The 21,980-nt window shown below is 40.5% G+C and overlaps 1 protein-coding gene and 1 long non-coding RNA gene across 3 annotated transcripts in view; one reads left to right on the top strand and one right to left on the bottom strand.

The window, feature by feature from the left end:
- The window catches only part of LOC118319445, a 70,891-nt gene that overhangs the window by 17,539 nt on the left and 31,372 nt on the right, over positions 1 to 21,980 (bottom strand). The window lies entirely within an intron of this gene.
- frmpd3 (FERM and PDZ domain containing 3) overlaps positions 1 to 21,980 on the top strand; it is a 70,888-nt gene that overhangs the window by 19,618 nt on the left and 29,290 nt on the right. For both annotated transcript variants that reach the window (XM_035649836.2, XM_035649832.2), the window contains exon 2: positions 9,855 to 9,992. The gene's annotated coding sequence lies outside the window, so the exon portion shown is untranslated. The remainder of the gene's footprint in view (positions 1 to 9,854; positions 9,993 to 21,980) is intronic.

The following is a 21,980-nucleotide window of genomic DNA, read 5'->3' as shown; positions in this document are numbered from 1 at the left end:
TAGACTTCTATTGGAACTGACTTCTTTTTGCATCCAGTGGAGTTGCCCTCTGCTGGTCTGAACCACAATGTCCTGTGTTGAAGTTTTTGAACTTAAGCGTGGTTTGGGGCACTTGCTGAGTGACCAGTGCTGTCATTTCTTTGGGAGGATAGTCTCTTTCAGGGACTGTTAGAACATGTACCAACATCTGGAATCGTAATAGGACCCAAATAAACCCACATGTTCACAGGTGCTTAACACTTGAGTAACCTCCTAATGCTGGTCACAGAGTATGTTCATGTAATATAGGACAGGTTCCACAGCTGAGATGAGTGGACTGTAGAAGACATTATGCACTTATGTTTGGATTTATATATTTCACTGAGAGTGCCACTGGGGACTCTCTATTCTCTTCCCTCCAAACTTTAACCATAGTAGTGTTGTATGAAACAGAACTCTGCCAGCTGGACAAAAGCTGCTTTTAAGAGCAAAGCAAAACTCTGGTTTAAAAGGAAAAAATCAATAAAAGCAATAACCCCACAGTTGTTTTTTATGGGACCATGATTGATAATCCACAGGGAGAAAAACTATTTGATGATGTAATAGGTTTCCTAAGTGCACTAAACATGAGCTAACATAGTGACTTATGAACGAGTAATGACACAGGTCGGGGCGAAGCATTACAGTGCATATGAATGGAACTTGAGATGTAATGTTTTAGAAATGAGTAAGGCAAAAAAAAATGGCCATATTCTCTTCAAAGTGCAATTCTGCCAATTTATACTGTAAGTGTGCTCTATTTGAAGTCATTTTAAGTTTGGAGATTCGCTTTTGTCAAGTACTTGTCCTGATGAAGGTTAACGGACCAAAAGGTTGGCGTCTTTATCGGAGAAATGCATGGGCCTCAGTGTGCTGAGTCAGTCTCAAGATCTAAAGGTCTATTATGGGAATTTTGTATGTCACCTCTAAAAAGTTGGGGGACTCACAAGAGACAGATTCATCCGGAGGCTCTCAGTGTTATACAGTGTGTATGTCAAAAGAAAGCAACTTTTCCACTGGATAATGAAAATAGTTAGTGATGCCATTGCTAACAGTGGTAGAAAGAAAAATGTCCACATTATTCTAGTATCGTATGTATGTTGTACTTTTTATACTGTATAAGTGGCACCACATACATCAGGTAGAAATGTTATATGATTTAATTGTTAAAATGTAAGTAGCCAATAAATAAATGTTCTCACAAAGTGCGGTTACTGCATAAATGCACAGTACTTGAGTAAAATGGACAGATTTTCTTTTCATCTGAACATATTTCAGGCAGCATCATAAAGTGTTATGTCGATAGCATCACCTCACTGGATATTTGATTTCAATTTAAATGCAAGGAGTTTAAAATGGACTAACACTGCGGCCCTTTGTCTCACAAGAGCATTTCGTTTCCAATTTAAAATATCGCAGGATACTGAGAGTGCATTTGGATCTGATTTTTTTTTTCCAGATCTAGTTTGAATGTCCGAAGCTTTAACCGTGAGCTGTTTCACTGCATTGTGTTTATTTCAGCCGACTCCGTCGGAGACATACTTTGACTTGTTCAGATGAAAATGATATTCAAAAACAAACAACTGTTCTGTGTAAAACTGTTTATCTGGGTCCTCGTTCCCTGTTCGTGTGTTTATTCGATTCTCTCTACACCTGCGGAACCAACCATGACTGCGCAAAAATTGAAAGCTTGGTCACAACGTTCTTACAAAGTTAGTGGCACTGTTGGGCCAGCCCATGCTGAGAATCATCCTGGTCATTTGGATAATTCCAAAGACAGGCAAGTAACAGGTGTCCTAAGACTGCAACCAATTTTACCTCATCTCTGAGATGTGCAGGGAATTAGAAACTGGTAATCATCCAACAAGCACCACCACCGACTCTCACACACACAAGACTTTATCATTATTCCGAGAAAAGACTGCATTAATTAGTTGCCCACCTTCCTATTCACTGTTCTCCTTTAGGCCCACCTTCATGCTGTGTTCATTAGGTAATCATGTATGATTGTCCCGGGGTGTAAACATCAAGCTGCAAAGTAAATCATCATAATGAGCTTAGTAAGGTCTGTGCAACTGCCAGGGGGAGGGGGGTTAAATCAGTGTAGCTTCTGGAGACTCGAGGCAGAGGTGGAACCAAGTCATTGCTTTTACAAATAAGGTTTCCTCTCAAGTCCTGAGTCCTGCTTCCTAAAATATGTATTTATTTGCTAGGACAAGTTTGTTCCTGTTGGCTGCTTTTCCTTTAAATTTTTTTACTTATTTGAATGTGGGTTGGAACTGTTTGTTGGACAACAGAACCATTGTGAAGGTGTCAACAGGGGCCTCTGGGTAATTGTGACTGCAGTTCCTGCATCAATGATGACAATTATCATCAGTTTGCTTGAACATAAATGCATGAGTAACTAATATATTCATGATATGATATATGACAGTAATGGTCACAGTATTTTTACGTCTAATACGTTAAGTACATTCTCTTAACATAATTACATACATTTAATTAAGTAAAGGATCTGAATACTTCCTGCTTTCTGACAGAAATACGATGACCAATTGCTGAGCCAGCCGTGTGCATCAATCTTGGGTACGAGTCATTGGTGTTAAAGTCCATGACGAGTCCAACTCAAGTTATTTCGGAGTTCTAAGATACAGTATTTGAAGGGCTAACAGAGCACATGGTAAATATATATTATGCCCAAGTGGTTGTGATGATCAAAGTGGATTGGATGGTTGGTCTTGTTTGTCTGCAAGAACTGCTTTAACAGATTTCCAATACAGCATCAGAGCCCCAATTTGTCAACCACATGACAAATGGCTCATAACTCTGATATGAGAGCTGTAGAGACCTGGATTCCTCGCTTTAGGAGAATGTTACACCTATTTCATGTTTTTACAACAGTTTTACCACCAACCATCCTCCAAACTGTATCAAATCCTAACAAAATGTGATTGATTAGAAGTGATTCATTTGTATTTTGGTAAGGCACACCAAACGTCTTTGTGTGCATGTGTGTGTGTGCACTGGTGTTGGGGGAAAATTTGACATAAACTGCCATTAATCTTAAACAGACTGAGCAATTGCAACAAAAACATGAACATGAAGCAACTCTACACAATTCTGCACAATTTAATGACATTGTCCCTAATGGTGGCGCTATAGCAATATGACAAATTTGAACTGACAAAGCAGAAACAAGGTTTGTTTTGTCAGTTAGGGTTAGGCGAACAAGACTCAAACTGACATATCTTCACCTATTCATGATAGGTGAAGATATGATCATAAAACTGTTATCAAACACTTCCCTGTTTACACATCCAGCATTTATTCGTAGTCAGTATTATCCTCCACCATGTTCGCCGGCTGTTTGTTAACTTTGTCTGCGGTTTGCTTGTGTGCTGAAAATCACTGCCTGCTGTGAGAGTGAACCAAAACATTACACTTGCGAGGCACGAAATCAAAACAATGACTTGTGGGTTCTGAAATGCTGTGTGAAGCTGAGAGGACTGCAGAGTCGAGTCTGTCAGCACCACCTTACACATTTCACACAATCATTGGATCCATTGTTAGAAATATTAATGAATGCAGCTTAAATTTGAAAATATTTCGTAGATGTACAAAGGTCTAAAATTCTTTGGTATTTCAAAAAAAAAAAAGAAGAATTGTGCTACTTACAATAAAAGGAATCTACAAATATCTTAATGACTCTGAGTAAAAAATCTGAATGACATATTCAGGGAGTCTCGGCATGTGCAGAGCGCATAACTGTGCTGTATTTTGTGAGATGGAGTTAATATGCTGTCACGGTCAAATAGCAAATTAAATTTCAGTGATATGAGCTGCTTTATGTTCTCTTCATTACTCCTCCATTATCCTGCGTAAACTGCTGCTGCTCTACCAAATGCAAATGCAGAGACGAAGTTCACTGGTTCCCTCGACCTGTCATTTCCACGGAGCCATGTGCTGCATGCAGACCCGTCAACCTCTCTGTCCTACAGTGTGCAAAGTGGCTGCAGAGAACAACCCCTCGGGACTAACCATCTTAATTAGCGGATATTTCTTTATCCAAAGTGAAGCATGCCACAGCAGAGGCCATAGAGGGAAAAGGCCAACCCGCAGCTTTCCATTAAAAGCTTAACCGGGGTTAGGAGCGAGTGTGAGCATCTAACAGTGGAGTGATCAAAGGTAGAACACAAATCAACGTGCACTGTACATGTGTGTGTGTGTGTGTGTGTGTGTGTGTGTGTGTGTGTGTGTGTGTGTGTGTGTGTGTGTGCTATGCAGACACACATATCACATATAGTACAGACTCACAGGCTTCCATTAAATTTGAACCATTTACGCTTGACAAACCTCTGGACCACTGAGATTCCACTAAGCCTGGACACTTCAGCACCTTTATTATGGATATCCAAATTCAAATTGCTTTCACATATTTTTCCGTTCACAGGCATACGGCAGTTCCATCGGCCACATGCCATGTCTTATCTTGCACAAGAGAAAAAAGCACCTGCTCTTATAACCACAGAGCCTTTGAAGGCATTAGGAGGCATATTGACAATACAAGAACATGGGCAATTACAGGCCTTATCTTCCTGCCTGACAAACAGTCTGCTTCATTATGGGCTTTTAGCTGACACCTTACCTCAGCCCTCCCCATTGACTCACCACTGCTAATGCAGAAAAAGAAATGGCTAAGAGGTCTGTTGAATATATCTGAATTGTTTAACCATCATTTTCTTCTGTAATAGTGCTTTTAAAGCTGCCATTAGTGAGCAGATGCAGTGGTTGACGATTGAAGTAAGGACATTGGGGGAGGAGGAAAAGGGTAATGTGCTAACTTCGTGAGAAAACCCAAATGCTTGGTGGTTTGAAATTATTTCAACTATATTACAATTACAAAAAATAAAGAAGCGCAAGAAAAGGAAATAACCAATGGAGATTTTGTTTTATATATATATATATATATACAGTGCAGAAAATCCTTGTGCATACTGACAAAGTGCAGCAGAGAAAGTTCCAGAGGGGCTAGCTTTAGCAGCAGCTGACCGCAAATTAACTGCATGCCCTGGTATATTTCATTTTTTGCTATAGATAGTTATTCCAAATGGGGAGACACTTGGATGCTGCTTTTTCTACATTCTGTACTCATGCCTCTATCGTCACTCGCCACTGTATTCTCTGCGTCGGACAGTCGCTGTCCATGGTGCTGAAATCTCTTCAGGACCCAGTTTACTAAATGATACATTTTACACTGCCGGTTAACACCGCACTCTGTTATTGGTGTGGATGTGATAATGTGCAGCTTATGACGTCGTCACGATGCCTTTGTGTTTGTATAAGCTTCAACTGTGTCCATTGCAAACACACAGGGACTAAAAAAGATAGTCTGGGCAATCCGTCCACCTCACACCTCCTACAGCAAAGTGTATTATTTACGGTTCCCTTTTTGGTTAAAGATTGAAGGGCCAGTGAGCCCTCATTACAGATGGAGGCTAAATGTGCATGCATTCATGAGGCATCCCATGATGTCACCATAGTGACAGCAGGTGCCAGCCTTGCGGTTGTAGCGTCAATATATTGATGTTGTAAAGAATATGCTTTACATACAAGAGCTCATATAATACTTTTTAGTTTTTTTCCTTTCAATTTGTGTCTTGGGTGGAGGGCAGGTGGAAGAGTGAGGAGAAAATCAGGAAAGAGAAATAAGCATCATTTACCTGATTTTTTAAAAACTGTGAGGAAGGAGAAATTAGACGTAGCGATAGAAAGGTAAGGAGTCCTTTAAACATGATGATATTTAATTTAATCATGGCACCAAGTGGTGAAAGGTCTCGACTATCTGACTGGCAAATCCTCAGCTAACTTTGCATCAAGGCATTCCACAATTAGATGAAACAGATCACAGTTCACCTGAATCAAACAACTGTGTTCTCAGGAGACGACCACAGCAGACAGACAGAGACATCTGTTGGGGCTATTGACAAACAAAATCCAGATAACAGAGCTGAAGAATAATCATTATTATGTGAGAAAAATGAATCTCAATGGGCATGCCACTGTTACAGAAACATACAGTACAGTATTTCATCATTTCCACGTGATGCCATGATGCCATAACACATTTCAGTCTGCCATTGATACAGCACTGAAACACACAGTGAGCTCCCCATAGTCAAAATGGATGTCAGAGATTCTGACTTTCACGCTCCAATCTCAATTTGAATGATTTGGAATATGATGCCACACAATGCATGACGAATTCCACCTCCCATACTTTAAAGTGGGTTAGGACTAACAGTAAATATTTTTATAATAATGTATGACATGAGACTCCAAAGACATTGTGACACAGGGGTCACTTGTGGCGAGTGTACAGAGAATTGTCACCTGAATCTGCAGCTTCCCCTTTATCTTTGCAGAGCTCTACGGCTTTGAGTTCAACGCTTTGTTTCCTTGTTCACTTGCCGGCTCCCTCTGATCTAATAGCACAGTTTTCAGCCACACCACCGTCTTGTCTCTTTAAACGGACATGTACATTTTACGACTAATAATTTTCTCTGCTTCAATCAAGAACTCTGGATTAGTGAGGGTGACTAAGAGCATGGATTGTAAAATCTATTGAAATGTTCACAGATCTGTAAATCGCTACCCATGTCAGCATTTACCACCAATCGTTCCCCCCTTGTCCAGCTTTGTGTTGCCTGACTGCTCTTTTGACTCTTGCAGCTTATAAAAGTCCCAGTTTTTCTCAAGACAAAAAGATCTGCTTTAGTGTCCACAGCGGTTAAAGAGTCTAATGTGGTGCTCGGGCAGGTGATGAATCGTTCGCCCTTACTATTACAGAAACCACCACTGGGCCTTGTTGTTGATAATTAATATCCTCCCACTTTTATGTCCAATCAGATTATTATCTCGGATTCTATATCTGCCGTGTAAAGGAATCCTCCTGGGTCAGTTGTAAGAAGCAGTGGGACACCGTTATGTATGAGTTCTCCAGGTGCCAGTGACTCTCCATCTCATCTCATCATCCTGCCCCCCCCTGCGATTCAGAGCTGCAGGCGGCCTCTCTTTGAAACGTATCGTCTGTACGATTATGAAATGAATGTGGATGATACTGAGCCCATTAAAACAGGAACACCGTGCTCAACAACAGCAGTGTGTTCCAGTCAGCCTGTCTTGAAAAGTGTCATTAAATATTACATAACAGTAGGTTTTAGAGGCGGCGTTGTCATTAGTTAGTGCAGTGTCATGAGACCTATACTTTGAATAAATATGAGTGTACTTACAAGCCCTAAACAAAACATAATGATGAAGACGTTGTGGTTGTTCCTCAAATAAGCAATGTGTGCTCAGAGTGGGTTGACAACAGACACGACAGTATAATTTAAATATATACACACATATTGACACTGAAAGTATTTGGACCTGACCACTATTAGATGTCTGTCAGTCTCCATCATCATTGCTGTCACAGCAAGAATTGACAACCACCGCAGGGACATAAAGTCCACAAGGGCACCTGTCCAAATAATTATCAATGCATATTGTTAAACCCCGTCTGGACAGGGAAGTGAATGTGTACTGTACACATTGCACAACATTAAACATTGCACTGCAGGGCCTTTATTGATTTAAACGTGCAGTTCAGTGTGTAAAGCGCAAGATTTTCACTCCAGCATCATGTACCACAGGTAAATCAGAGGACCATGACAATATAGTGATCAGGCGTCAATGCAACAAATGTGTGCATTAGCATTGGATCAATGGAACCAATGCATAGATTTTGAGGGCTGACTCAGTTTCCGTGGTTACTGAGAATCAGGAAGTGGAGCAATCTAGTAATGGCGATGAAGTGTGTTCAATCTGTTGATTGTGTATATTCAGCTGAGAGACTGGTATGGAGAAGGAGTGAGGGCCTGTTAGGATGATAATGTTCTTATGTCCTTTATGACCAGTTTAAAACCCTGTCAAGCTAGCAAAGGATGTAACCCTGCTGGGACCAATCAAAGAGTCTATAATTCATTTCATTCATTAATGAATAATTTCATTGATATGTTTAAATAAAATGTTTCCTATCTCATATTTCTGTAATAGCTTGTATAGTTGTAGAGGACATAATACTGAAAGGCTAGTAACTGTAAACGTCGGGAGGAGCCTCCAGAGAGCATGCAATGGACACACTTGCTGATTCTTTTTTTCTCAGTAACACATTCAAAGAAATACATTTAACTGGCGCCACGGGACACCTCATATCATTAACAAAATAGATCCTGGTAGATCATTATGTGTCTTAAGTTGACAACTGGGACTCTTAGGGCCCTTAATGCTAAATGCCTCAATGATTGTAAGTCGCTTTGAAAAAATAAATTAAAATTAAATCAATTATATCAAAATACATGAGAGTTGTCCAGGAGGTTTTGGTCATGCATAGTTTAAGATATTAGTAAAATATTGAAACACAAATTTCTGAAGATCTGGGCCAGTTTCCATCAGGGCTGTCTCCTAATAACAGAATTATAAACGTCAGAAAATCTGGGCTTTTGAACAACATTTTGGCTAGCAATTTGACTGTATTCATGACAAGATGCCGACTGTAACTCTGTGGTATACAGGCCTATAGGTCCTTCTTAGGTTTTTCCAATAGAGATGTTCAGTGCCAAGTTAAAGTGAAATGCCAACTGAAATGCACGGTAGAAAAACTGGAAGGGAGACAATAGGTTGATGGATACATGGCGATCTCTGATGAACCACTTGCATAGAGATTTAAGCAATGTCATCAAAAGGGGAAAGGGCACATTAGATTAGAAGGCTCCATGTTGATTTACCTGTACAAAGTAGTAACTGGTCGTCGGTCAGCATATGTGTGTTTATACAATATATTAATCTATTAATTGATCCGTGTTTTTATTACATCACTTACATTTTTGTTTTCCTCCTTAGCTCAGGCCCATGGCCAATGTTGAAAGGATGCATGCACTATTGTCATGCAAAAATAATCTGATTAAGAAAAAAAGGAAAACTTAAGGTAAACAACTGATCAGTGCCAAATGGTATACAATAAGATTAAACACTCTTGTCCTGACGCTAATCTGTGCCGAGTGCAAAAGCTTTGTGAACATTTGAGGGGTCAAGGATACAGTTAATTGTTTTTCATGCCCTGCATTAATGTAGAGGAGTGTTTGAGAAAATGACTGAAGCATGAGAGTATGCAAGCAGCCTGATAAACACAGCGAGCGAGTTATCCAAGAGTTATACAGTGTGCCTGGGATCTCTTCTGTAATTAGAGCAAACATAAAGTCAGAGGCAGAGAGGAGAATACTACAGAACCAAGTAGAGAGCTGAGAACACTCATACATCATTTTTTGCAAAGCAGGTCATTTAATCTCTCCTTAATATGAACCCCAAGCAGCACAATGTGAATTTGATGTAGTCATGTGATCTTAATGTTGTTGTTGATATTACAAATTTCTATTTCTACCTTGCGAGCAGTTCTCTGGGGTGCTGCCGTATTAGAGTAACAAATTAAGTCATGCTCAGCTCAACAGTACCCGGGTGTAACCAACAGTGAGTTGTCTTTAAACTGCCCATTTCAATGTCTCATGTCAAATCTACGGCACTGGAAAACACAGAGCACCTGTCGTTCTCACTGCCTCATAACATAAACCACTTTGACATTGATTAGCTGATGTCATTAACAGACTTCCAATCACGTTTTGCTTCTTCTGTCACAGATGGCCGTTATACGTACCAAGGCTGAGGCTGAGCATTAGTGAATTACTCAACTTCGATTGAGTCTGACAAGCTTTAACTTTGTTTGTGCTTCCATTTCTCAGGTACACACTCCACCAACCAGACGCCTGTGTGTGTGTGTGTGTGTGTGTGTGAGAGAGAGAGAGAGAGAGAGAGAGTCTTTGTGGGAGATCCCTGCTTTGAAAAAGAACCTCCTGTGCACCAGCCAGCATTCAGAGATCGTGAGTACACTTCCATCCTCTCTCTTGCTTTTATGAACCAAAGCTGTAGGATCCCTGTATTAATATCACACTGCGAGGTCGTTTACACAATAGAAATGCTAAATCCAGTTCAAAGCTAAACTAACTATTAGACCGGAACATGAAGCTTTCAAGCCCCTTCTATTAAGTTTGATCTAACAAAAAGCATATTAAAACTAATCTTAAAAGGATTACACGCTAAACCCTTTATGAATGCTAGCCATAGGCAAACTTTATAGTTCAATTTTGCTTTAATACATAACCTCTCTCTAGCTGACTGATCACTTTTGCTTTAATAAGTTATTTGAAATGAGCCATGCATAATTTTTCCTAGTGCCCTCTAACCTCCTCAGTCTCCATGTCTTTCTCTTTACCACCAAGTGACATAACTGATATCTTGGTAACCGTTCTGAACTCAGTTGTAAGTGAGAAGCCGCCATTGTCATGATATTGCAGTAAAAGTGTGGTGGTGGTGTGTGTGTGTGTGTGTGTGTGTGTGTGTGTGTGTGTGTGTGTGTGTGTGTGTCCTCTGCAGTTTTTTTGCTCAAATTTGCAACTCCGCATTGATTCCATGCCAGTGAGCAAAAAGGAGTGGTTGTCTATTAGAGTCAGGTAAATCAGCTCGTGGCTGATGCCATAATGGGATGTGTGTGTGTGTGAGGGAGTTTAATAGTGCTGCAGGGTAAATGACTGCAGTCAGTACAGTAATCACATTTGCTGCAGTCATAAGCAATTGAGTGGGAAAAGTACTGTGTACAATGATAGATTATTGTCATTGTTCCCGTTTTAAGTGTTAGGATAAAGCATGTTAAAACATTTCAGGAGAACCCGAAAGCCCTCATTCCTTTTTGCATTTTTAATTCATGTTGTAACAAAACACTGCATTTTTAAAAAAAAAAAAAAGAAATTGCCACAATTGGAAGTTTTTCCTTAATTAGCATATGAAACACGATGTTCACAAACATAAAAAAAAATGTTGTTTATCCCCAGAGCACTTCAGGATTATAAAAAAACTCATGAGTCCACTTGAGAAGTGGCCACTTCCACTGTGCTGAATCACTGCCATATGTTCTATCACCTTGGCTTCAGCAGAGTAAGAGAAGGCTGAGGTGAAAAAGGCTGCTCTGTGTGTATGTGTGTGTGTGTGTGTGTGTGTGTGTGTGTGTGTGTGTGTGTGTGTTTCACAGCTGCTTTCAACTACAACTACAGTACATCTTTCGGAGATGTTAAAGTTGAAAACTTACTCTCAGGATGTGTCGACAGAATAAGAACATTTGCAATTCCCATTGCAACATGGCTGAATTTATTTGTAAAAAAAAAAGTAATGTTATCTCTGCTTCAGGGTTTGTGTTAGTCATCACTTAGACTGTGGTGTTTCAAGCATTACTCAGTGCATCATGTGGAAAATTACACAAGCAGCAAACTTTTATGATGATGATGATACAACAAGGCTAAGCCGATAGGAAGGTACAATGTTCACTATTAATGTTTTCGTTAATTAGCACAACACAAACTGCAGCCAATGGAAATAGATTTGCCAGTATCAGGTCAAAATATAAATCAAGTTTTTTGGTCCGGTCCAAAGCGCTGGACTAGCCGACAAACAGACTCACCAACCTGCCCGCTGGTATGGCTCAAAGGTTTCCTCACAGCTGCATATTGTTGAAGCGAAGATTAAAAATGCCACTCCTGAACATCTCAATGTTACTACTGAGGAGAGAGGCCAGCAGCATCCCTCAACACATCCGGGATTTGAGCAAACAGTGCTGAGCTGAGAGGGCCACAGGGGACCTGGCGTCTTGGGGATATACAAGATATGTGAAGGAAAAAGAAAAAAAAGGAAGTGATCTGCTCCGAGGGGCATAAACAGCTACTCAAGTTTGTGGAAGGTTTTGCTATCACAGGCAAGGAGAGGGGAGTTTGTTTCTCACCTCACCTGCATCTCTCTGTGTGTGTGGTTTAGCCTTCATATAATGCCTTTGCTGGGAGATTCCTTTCATGGTGTGTGAGTGCAAACTGGTGGAGAAGAACAGCTCAACACTGACAGTGTAGGTATAGTGATGAATCCTGAGGTGCAGATAAGCCACTGTTACATCATCGGAAGCACTTAGACACCTAATCACATGCAAATGTAACCAAGCTGGAATTTATAGGACTCTCATCTTACACTTTCCACGTCTCATTTCTTCCCAAATGATTCATAGGTTGATGCTGATTCTGGGATGAATGTGGGATTTACCACTAAGTTTTAGAACATGAGAAAACTAACATCAGCTCACCAGAAGACTGGAGAGACATTGAACTGTTTGAAACACCCAGAGGCAGATTAGAGACTCGCTACAAGGCTACATCAAATCCTTTCCAAAGGGTTTCATCCTAGGTGGATGTACTTCAATAAAGTGAAGCCATTTAACACAGAGTCTCAGCCTCAAATGGCAAGCCCCTCCGGTTCAGAGGTCTCCTCTCCTCTTTAGCTACATTACCAATATGGGAGCTGACCTGATTCAATGGCTGTATTGATCAGATTGATTGAGTAACAGTCTGCCGTTGTACTTTATACTGTGGAGATCCCTCCGTCTGACGAGCTGAGCTGCGCTGCATGGACCTGAGTGCATTTCCTCCAGACACCCTGTTTAAAGAGGTTAGAGCCAAAATCAGTCAGACAAACCCATCAAAGGCCAGGCTCGATTTCCTAAAGTGAAGCATCTACCAGTTCAAAATCAGCATACTGAGATAAGAGGAATCTACTCCTTCCATCCCGTCCTCTACGTCCATCTTGACATTTACTCTTGCTTCCTTTGGTTTCTCTATCTCAACTGCTCCTTCCCTCAGTTTCCTTGATACAGTGGATACAACTTGACGACTCAGATTCTGATGATCAAAGGTCAATGTTCCTCTGACCTTACAAAACATGTTCTGGGCTATAACTCAAGAATTCATACTTTAACCCAAATGTTTGATAAGATAAAATGAGTAATGAATGACATTTTATATCCAAACAATCAAAGACCAACTTCCCTGCGACATTATAATCTCCTGCAAAATCACGTTTCTTGGCCATAATTCAACACAACAACTCATAGATCATATTTTTTAGCAACTTGACAGTATGGCGGCGCCATACAATTGCGAGGTGATAATTCTAGTTCACTTCCTGCTCCTTGTAGATTAACGTTCTTTTGGTGAGCCCACAGCTGACGTCAAACAGAGAGGACTTTCTTATCTCTGGCCTCTTGAGCTAATATTTATCGGAAACTGTTTTTGATTTAGTTTCAGTCTCAAATCATTTGACAAAAATGTGTGCTTGTACCATTACAATTTGAATAATTTGATTATTTTTGACATTGGTAGTTTTCATCAGTGACAATTAGTTTCATGTTCATTATGCAATTTTTTTTTTTTAATTATTTAATGTATTTTGAGGCTACACCTGTTGCAATCTGTGTGTATGGTGGTTACTGGTGTTTCTCACAAGGCGTCCATGTCACTCGGCTCTGCAGTAGTACAGGATGACTCACCTCATTAAAGTTAACATTTTAAACTCCATCTGTTTGAAGAGAACCATCGTATCTAATAATATCTACTATACTTAAGTCCTGCTAACGTGGCGTTACTACAGAGCACTGAGTCACTCAAAAGCTGCATTAACTCACTTGTTCATTCAAATAGTGCCAGTTGTCTAGGATTAGTTTGAGAGGAGACACTGTATCATCGGATAACATCAATACTGTGATCTTTGTTTAGTGAACATCTAGAGTATTAATGAGATGGACCACTGACATTAATCCAACAAACATTTGCAACATTACAGATATCCAACTGACAGTAATGTTAATGTTACCTCCACATCCACAGCTATCCCATTCGCATATTTACATCAGCTCAAGGTTTTATACACGTCTTTGTGCTTCTTGAATGTTTTCGTAGTTTTGTCTCAGCCGCTTTGTTGCCGCCTCTTGAGTATTTATCTGTGGATTGTGGATAAATTGAGTCCATAAATCTGCTTCTTCCCAGAACGAGTGACATCAGATAACATTACTCACAGACACATAACTTTGCTGGGTGTTTCTTATCAATGGCAGGGAAAAAGGACAAGCGGCTAAATCCTTTTCTGAACAAGAACTATGTGGAGCCTTACTGATCAGGAGATATAGTGTTTGCTCCAACAGGTACATGCGGGTTGAGGAATAACACTTAGCATCAATACATGCTGTTTTTTTAGTTCTTTTTCATTGAGGGAAACTATATTTTGTTATTTTCAAAGGTAACTTTTTATTTGGTTTTCTTATTTTCATCATAGATTTCACTTATGAAATGAACACTGCTCTGAGGCACCCTGGGTGTCTTTCAACTCCAAACTCATGGAGAGATGCCAGCTTCTTTGGGCCACGAACTCAGCTGAGCCTGTGCCAGCATGTAAATATCAAGAGCTGTGGTAGATACTGAGGAGGAGGTTGCTTCTGTTGATCACCGCTCATGACAGAAAAGTGAAATTATAATCAGTCATTCACAAGTAGACTGTCCTTTTTATTTTATTTTTAATTTAAGTCAAGTCTTATTATGAAATTCTTTGTTGATCTCAATGCGAGGGTGACATAAGTGTGTTACAGTAGGTGTGTGCGTGCGTGTGTGTGTGTGTGTGCGTGATCACCCTCAGTCTCATCAACACGACACTCGTCTCCTGTCACAACACTGTCTGGCAAATGAGCGGCTCTGTCCCACTGGGTGACATGGCACTCGAATTAATCACAGAGAGGGACCACTAATGAAGGCATTATGTATTCTGAGAAGTTCATCTAGACATCCATGTTTCCCACTCAAATAAAGATTGATGAGAAATACACGTAAAAGGCTTGAAGGCACCGTCTTAGTGGATTAGCAAAAAACTGAGTTTAACAAGTGAAATAAAGCTCTCAACTAGAGGTGGTCAATAAAAAGTATTAGTGTTTCTTTTATTTCATATATATCAATGACGTGCTGGAGCCTCATAATCAAAGTATGCAGGTGTTATGCACCTCAAAAGGGAGGAATAGTAATGAGGAAGGAATGAGGAAACGGACCCACCGCTCTCGCCTTCATGCTTCTATTATTGAGTGAGACCAACATGTCTTTCAGGATGTTCCCTTATTCCAGCTGTATGCTTGTCATTGTGCTGACAGGCATCATGGCGGCTGAAAAGAGATGTAGATGTCGCACTTTCAGGAGAAAAAGGACAAATAACGACTTTTTGTTGAAGTAAAAGAGAAGCCAAAAATATTTTTAAATGGATGAGTTACAAGGACACGCTCTTGGAGAAGGCCGACGCTCCTCGGCGGTGTTTGTCCCCAAACAAGCGGCTTACACATGACGGAGACAATGTTACGCAGACAAGATATGCGGTGAGTGAGCCGATGGCTAAGGCGCTGTATGCTCATTCTCAAGGAGAATTTGTGAAGGAGCCTTGTTGCAGCTGTGGAGCTGGTAGAACCGGTCAAACTAAAACAGCCCGTCAGTGTCAGTTTGTCACAAAGAACTGTCGCCGAGCAGATTACTGATGTGACACCAGATACTGAAAAAAAAATAAAAAACACGTATGGACACCAAGAAATGTCCAGTTTTTCCTTTTACAAACACCACCTTCCTTATATGTGTGAAATTCCTGCAGATTTTGATCGAAGGGAGGAATTACAGTCTTTGTAAGCCATGCATGGCACTACCAAATGATTTGTTTGATGAAGTTGTTTTGGCTTAAAGAAGCTGCAAGCAGCATCAATAGACATCACTATACAAGTTAATGTGACGTGTTCAATAATTAAGCAGGCCCCTTGAGAGATGTTAAATAAATAAGAAAAAGTATGAAATGGCCTGATATATGATATCATATAATTCCTTGAGACTATGTGTCAATAGGTACTTTAATAAGAGGAGTGAAGCAACAACAGCCTTCAATACTCATCAAATCATAATGATGCACTACCTGTGCATATCACTGTGAACATGGACCTGTGTTGAGGGAACAACACAATGAATATGATTGATGCGAGCTTTGTACAAATTGTATAACACAACAATAAATGCTGTTAGCCTGGAACTCATACTACGAGCCGTAGTTTGGTCTGGCTGTTCGAGACCCGGAACTGATGGTATGTTCACCAGGAGAGAGAGAGAGAGAGAGAGAGAGAGAGAGAGAGAGAGAGAGAGAGAGAGAGCTTTTGTTACATATATACAAGGATAATGTAGATGTAACTCTACATGTAGAATTAGTCTCTCGGGGGTTTGCACAGTTTGCACACACACACTCTTACTCATAGCCTCTCCTCATTCTTCAGCCCTCAGGCTTACAGCTGCTGCACCGCAGAGACGATACCCATGCTTCTTGCTCCACAGGTTGCTATGGTGATCACTGACCTGAGGAATATGTAAATCCTAGCCTACCGAGTCCACAGGTATTTTATTAAAAGAAAAAATGTGAATAACGACAGATCGGATCAGATGGATGAACTCACCGATAGTCGTATGAAACAATCCCATGTAACCAGCAGCAAGTTCCACGAGAAGTGATATGTGTAGGAGTAGAGGTGAAAAGATGAGCAGATTGAAGTTCAACAGAAGATGAATTGGCAAAAATGTTGATAGTATTTTCTAGCAAATAGTTGTTTCTGTAATTTTTTTTCCTAACCTCTTACAAAAGTGAATATCTTGCGGTTCTTGACTTTTGGCTGAATCAAAGTAAATATCTGAAGATGCAAATTTTGGCTCACAATTGTTTTGACATCTTACAAAACAAATGTTTACCTGATTATTTCAAGAAAATTTTCTGCTGATTCACTGATAATGACATTAATTGTTGGTTGCTAGTTTGCAACCAAAATACTATGACATTATTAAGACTCTGCTTTAAAATGCCGGTACAGTACAAAAAACAAATTGAGTGTGTGTGTGTGTGTGTGTGTGTGTGTCTACAATAACAATAATGCGGAATAATATTCAATAAAAGTAATGAAGCGATTCATGATTTAGGTGTTATGTGCCGAGCATGGCCCCGTAAGATAATGAAAACTTGGACACGCTCAAGTTTTGTGTTTGCTCACATATACGCCCTGAAAGACACAAGTTTGTTAGTCTTTGTTTGTCACACACCGTGACCGACACAAAGACACACACACACACACACACGCTTGAGAGATGTAAAGGCTTTCTGGAGCATGAAATAAGCTTTCTCAAGGAACAGTGAAGAAGAGATCAACTTCATGTCTCCTGCTATTTCTTAATTAAGTACAAGCATCTCTCATCTTAAAAACGTAAATGTCACCTCAGAGCTTCTGGCTACTCTTCCAGTGCTTCCTCTTGATTATGGCTCCAAAATGTAAAATGCCAGGGTGCAGTTTAAGTAATGTAACACTTGGTCAGACACTCGGAGTGGGGGGCTCTGTAGCTGCAGTGGCGGGTTCATTCATTATTTTGAAATCTCAAAGATAAAAAATGAAATGTTCTTCTTAATGTCAGCAGAAAATAAATGACACCAGTTGGTAGTCAGTACAGATTTTCTCACTATGGCTCAGCTTGTAATTATCATTGCATTATACCATATTCATTCTCATGATGTAAATTCAATCTCCATCAACTAGTTAAAAGGGGTTAAGGTGGATGGGAGGAACTGTCAAAACACAGAACATGTTCTTGATTATCTTCATCCTCTCCTCCCTCTACTTGGTTTGCATCACACCCAAGGGTGTGTGATGTGTGTATTTGCGTGTTTGTGCATGTCCTTGATGTGCTGTGGACTGTGATGAGCTGAGAAGAGGCAGCTCCAGGATAAGAAACATATCGGTGCTCAGCACCTGGCTGCCTGCCCCCCGACTGTCTGACTGACTGACTGACTGACTTCACAAGCCGATTGCATGAGTCCCTGTCTCTGTCACGGCAAAAATCCCCAAACTATAATGAAGACAATAAAGTGCAGTGTGCAAACGGTAAGGCCCGTTGTGCGGATGAACGAAATTCCTCCCCACACGTTGGCGGCAAATATTGACAGACAAATTAAAGTTGAAACAGAATTTTCATTATTGGCTGTTTTGAACACGTGAACATGTGATCAATCCTCGGGAAAGATGAGAATTTAATGAGAATGAGAATTTGACCCCCTAGCCTCAAATACAAACTACTTCATCTGAACTGCACAATCGTCAGTAGGCCTACATCTGCTGCAGTGTTTGAAAAACAAACCAAAAAAACCCAATGAAGTAATCAGCGACAGTGAGATTCTGTCAGTACAGTTATACGCCTTTCAGCTTGTACCTGTTCTATAATAGCCCTGCCAACCCAATCATGTCTTCCCAATGCATCCAGCTCTTTTTACGTGGACACAGTGAATATTTTGTGTCTCTTCTCTTGCACCGGATCTTATTACCTTGAATGGTCTGCGTTTACTGTTCCTGCAGCTCAGTGAAACAGCAGAGATAAGGTTAGAGATGTGAGCTGCTTGAAGACATGTCCGGCTCCAACACTACCACAAAAACAGACCACAGCGTCTTATTTCTTATTAAATTTTAACTGTATTTCATGCTTGACCGCCCATGTTTCTCCCCACTAAGCCCACTCACAAGGCCTTCTAATTGACCCATCCAGTCCCTGACTCCCCTGCAGGTTCCGCCTTTCTCCTCCCCACATCCACACACCTGTAAACAAACACTGTATTGCACCAACCTCTCAGAGCTCCTGTCACAACACCACCGCTTTGCAATCAACCTTAGTTTCTCAAACTGTTACTTATTGATCCCTTCAAATGGTCCAGCAAAAGGCTCGATATGACAGACCACCCAGAGCATTACCTGCAATCTTGTTGATTATATCCACATTCACATTGATTATCATGTTCCCCGAAGCTAGATTATTGATTGCAGCCCATTAACATGGATACAAGTGCACAAGTTGCAGCCTGATTCCCAAACTCCACCAACACTTGCATCTGGCATTAACATCCTTCCACAGGCCTCTCACAGGTGTCTTCTATAAAATGAGCTGTACAGTACTGGTCACAAACATAAGTTAATAAGTGCGTATTTATTGATTGATTGCTTAAATGAATTGTTAGGAGGAAATATTTACTCTGTGCTTTCCATTAATTGATCTGGTTGAACACGTTTAAAATTAATATATTAAAAGTTTCAATTTTACTTGGATTTGTCATTTTGTTGGTGAAATGATTAAAATATCATGTCTGCATGTGTCATGTTGATTAATAGAAGTGACTTAGCTCTAAGAGGAATTCATTGTGCATACTCATTTACTCTTTGTAAGATATCAAGGAACTGTTCTTGGTTTGTATTGGAAGTATTGGAACACCCTGACCAATACTTAGCAAGCGAATTTGCACATGACAATGACATACCACAGACTCTCCTGTGGGAGAAAAGATAGGTGGACAACTGTATTAAGATCCACACCCAAGAAAGTGTAGAATGAAAAAAATATAGATTTCTGGATTCTTGATTTTGGTTCCATGAATTACAGTAAAGCATGAGCTAGACATAAAGTGCAGTTTTATTACTATTATACTGACACGGTAATTGTCCTGCTCCATTGATCATCTCAAAGTTGCAAAACTGATTAATTTAAGAACCTCTGAATTTTATGATTTTACCGCTTTAAGAAACATGATTAATGTTTGTCTGTCCCAACAAAGATCTATTCTCTCCATGTCAGCAGTTTAAGCTTGGCATACACTGTATGATTTTAGAAATGTTGTTGTTGAATTCCAACTCATACTGTCCGAGTAAATCATGGTCTGCGGTGTGAAGCCAACGCTCACGATTTATGTGCTCACACTTTACGGTCTGATCGTCAGCCTAGACTTCCCTTCTCACACTGTAAGTATGAAATGCCCGTCGGCCCGGCTGGAAAGCTCCTCTGAGGCAGACAGGTTTTTTTACCATAGAAGAAGAATGCTGACAAACAGAAACTCTTTGCCACTTCCCGCAGGCGCAGTCAGGAAAAAAGGCAAACAACGCACAAAAACAGGCTAAAATCGTACAATGTATGCCCGGCTTCAGGAGGTTCCTTCACTCTCTGTGATTGTACACTCACAATAAAATGCAGTGTAGGTTTGGAAGTGCTTTTTATATCTAGTCACTATAAATAATTTTATTTCGTTCACACCAAATACAACGCTAATATTTTGCGTGATGAAATTACATACAAAGTCAATGCAAAGATGCAAATAGACGAGACTTTCGACAATCTGCGTCATTCGCTTCACTCGCGAAATTTCAATTATTATAAATAATATATAATATAACTATAATAACATTTTATGTTAGTTGGCATATAAACCCTGTGACCTAGACACGGGAGATTTTGGCTCTTCTCCTGTATTCAAGGTGTGACTAGTTTGCCTGACGTGAAGAGTAAAATTAAGTGTTATACGCAGGAGCTTAATCAGATGTCATAGACTGACTTTTCTAATATATGGTATCTGCCATGCTTGTGATATTTTATTTAAGCTTGAATCCCTGGAGAGTTCAGCTGCTCTCTCAATTGGAAATAACAGCTTCACTCTGGACAATACTTTGTGCTTTTAGTTTGAAATTCACATCAGAATCCTGGAAATCTTGTTGTTAAGGTCGGGGAAGGTCTGTTAAATATGAGAACAAATGTGAACAAATGTCAGTCACGATCTAACATCGAGGATGTTGGAGGGAAAACAAATAAAATACACAGTTAATGTTATGCAGATGTGTTTCCCAAAAAATTTGATTACCTGCTATATGTTTTGCTCTCTACAATATCATGGCACTAGAGTATTAGGGTAAGAGGAGAATGCAGGTCTGAGATTGGATGGGAACATAATGGGTTTGTTAAATTTAAACATATTGAGTTGGTGATTAATAGATTGCAGGAAAAAAAACAAGTTTGATTTTGAGAGGGTTGCACTGGCAAGATGTATGTGTGCAGCAGTTGCTCACATGGGGCGTGGCTTGACCAAAGCAGGCAGGCAGCAGTAGTATCAGCAGGCCAGATAATTACACACCCTGGTGGAGCAGCCCATTGGTATTCTCTGCACAGCCACGAAAAACATACCAGCACAACATAAGTCAGTGGCAAGAGGGGGAGACAGAGAGAAAGGAAGGGAAAGAGAGCTGCTGCAGAAGCTCTCAGACCGGTCAGACCCAGACAGCAAGGAGGCTGCTGGCTTAAACATCAACCTCGCACCGTGGTCTGAACCTGAGGTGTGGAGCCTTCTGACGGACAAAACCCACATGATATGCTAAACGATTGAAGCTCACATTGTAGCCAGTGATGCACAAGCTTCAGATTGTGTGGAATGATCACGTCATCGTGTCAGTAAACACCAGCGCTGCCCTGCCCTGGCCAGAAAGCTGCCGGGAAAAACAACAACAGAATCAGAAGATTCAAATCCGTGAGTGATGTGATAGTGTGGGTCAGAGCAGAGAGGTCACGCTAGGTTGTGTTGTGGTTAATGAGGTGTTGCAGTGTTGTGTGTGACACCTTGTCATTATTACAGGTAAAAGAAAGATATGGGCAGAACGGTCGCACCAAATGTATTTGCAGGAAAAGCTTATTAATATTCTGCTGTGTGGACAGACGAGGCAAATAGGACAGGGAACATCATTTTTTGTGCAGTCAAGCACAATGCATGAATTAATATTACAGAAAGAGAGTTTGTGAAAAATGCGTCTGAAACGGGAAACGCGTTTACTCTGTGAAATGCATAACTGAATATTAGTCAGGAGCACAATTATACGATGTGGGGAGTGTGTGGAGATTGAGCCCCGGGCTGCAGACTGTGGGGGAAAAACACTTTATTGGTAGTCACAAAAGGGCGGAGTTGGGAGGCGGTGTGTGGGTGATATCTTGTGGGCGGCAGCAGTAGGATAAGGAGGGGGAGGCAGCCATGCTCTATTTCGTAGCGAATGAGTGTCACTCTATGTCGTTCTTCTGTCAGGCGAGCCGCTGAGAGCTGTGTGCTTC

This window comes from Scophthalmus maximus, chromosome 9, assembly GCF_022379125.1.
Source record: "Scophthalmus maximus strain ysfricsl-2021 chromosome 9, ASM2237912v1, whole genome shotgun sequence".
NCBI classification, from domain to species: domain Eukaryota; kingdom Metazoa; phylum Chordata; class Actinopteri; order Pleuronectiformes; family Scophthalmidae; genus Scophthalmus; species Scophthalmus maximus.
The sequence above is the reverse complement of the archived record's forward strand: the minus strand, read 5'-3'. Positions and strand labels throughout refer to the sequence as shown.